Here is a 1912-nt window from a genome sequence, read left to right as displayed (position 1 = left end):
CTCTCTCTCTCTCTCTCTCTCTCTCTCTCTCTCTCTCTCTCTCTCTCTCTCTCTCTCTCAAAATAGTCGAGTTCTTCTTCGGATTTCCTTGCTCCGTTCATCTGTATCTTCCTCTTCCACAAAATAACACTGTTGAACAATCCACACCGGATCTATCTTTTGTAGTCTTTTTCTTTTCGATTCAGTGCTCGCCGAAGCCGATTTCAACTTTCACATTAGAGGATCCTTTTATTCCCGTTCGAAGAAAAAGAAAATATTGAGTGGTTATTTATTTTAATTCATGTCTCTTATTCTAAGTTATGAAATCTCCTTTTTTTTTGGTAATTTTTCCTCCTCCTCCTCCTCCTCCTCCTCCTCCTCCTCGTCTTCTTCTTCTTCTTCTTCTTCTTCTTCTTCTTCTTCTTCTTCTTCTTCTTCTTCTTCTTCTTCTTCTTCTGCTTCTTCCGAAGGGAGGAAGAATGATGTATATATTGTATATAGTTATATATACTTTGTATAATGATGTATAACCATGTATATTTGTGTGTATTCTCATAGTTATACAGAATTATACATGATTATACACAAGTATACAAGATTATACATAATTATACAACATAGATAATTATAAAAAAATTGCCTTCAGATAGTGTGTATTATTATATATTTATGTATAATTAACGTATGGCTATGTATAACAATGTATAAGGTGCTTAATAATGTAAATTTTTATTTTTTCCAGTAAAATAAGAATTTCCCTTACAAAACTTTGACTTTTGCAAAAAAAAAAAAGTTTATAGACTTTAAGGATGAATATATTTTTTACTTCAACTTCCTGATATTGTGAATTTTAGGAAATACTATACAGAGGGAAGTAAAAAATAAATAAGACTGAAAATGAAAAAGGAAAAAGATAAAAATGAAAGAAAAAAGCGAAATCTGATTTAGGCGTGATTATGGGTGTAGTTGACGAAGTTCGACGAAATTTGCGAGTTTGACTTGTTTTCATATAATTGATTAATGTTTGTGGGCTACCGGATGAAAACCGTATTTGTGGGTTAGGCGAGTGAAAAGTACTTTCCCCAAGTGTATTTTCATATAAATTTTCCAAAAATAAAAGGGATATACGAAAAAATCTTTGACTTTGCATTATCAAATATTGATAATAATATCAATAACATTTTGAAAGATCGATCTTCTACTTTATATATTTTTGTTTATACTAGACCTAGTATCCATCTCTGGGAATTTTGATGAGCATATATATAAAAGGACCTAAATTTTCATGATTTTTAGACGATCCAAGTGGCTAGCTGGTTGATGATAGGCTATAATTACGTATTTTAGTCGATTATTACACTCTAATTTACTGCACTTTAGTTGAGTTTGCGCTTTAATCGCTAGTGTTTTGCACTAACGGTGTGTTTTATGCCTTGTAGGAGTGATTCCGAGTTATATAGATGTTATGAAATGAATTCAAGTGATTTGGAGCTTTGAAGACTGAGTAAAAGCCCAAGTAATTAAGCCGGGATCGTATTCGGGATCAACGGATGATAGAGCAACAAAACGAAGAATCGAGTAGGCATATTGCGCACTGTCTAGTAAAATACACATACGTTTTGCTCAGAACTCCATTTGGGCTCCACAATATATGGTTGGAAAGCTAACTCAAAGAGCTACAACTTTCATGTGTTACATTTTTCCAAATTCCAAATGGAACAGGGTCAAATATGCGATTGAAACTGCGACTGCGGACCTGACGCGGACGGAGACAGAATATAACCCAACTAGCGCGGCCTTAGCGCGACTGAGCTAGTCCAGACGGAAAAACAGATCTGAAGGGTACTTTTGGAAGTTCAAGACCAATCCCCTCAACCTATAAAAGGTTTAGTTCGTCCAAAGGAGCAGGGGATAAGTTTTTAGGGTTTAGAAC

The sequence above is a fragment of the Nicotiana attenuata genome, unplaced genomic scaffold (assembly GCF_001879085.1).
Source record: "Nicotiana attenuata strain UT unplaced genomic scaffold, NIATTr2, whole genome shotgun sequence".
NCBI lineage: Eukaryota > Viridiplantae > Streptophyta > Magnoliopsida > Solanales > Solanaceae > Nicotiana > Nicotiana attenuata.
Note: the sequence above shows the minus strand (reverse complement) of the source record.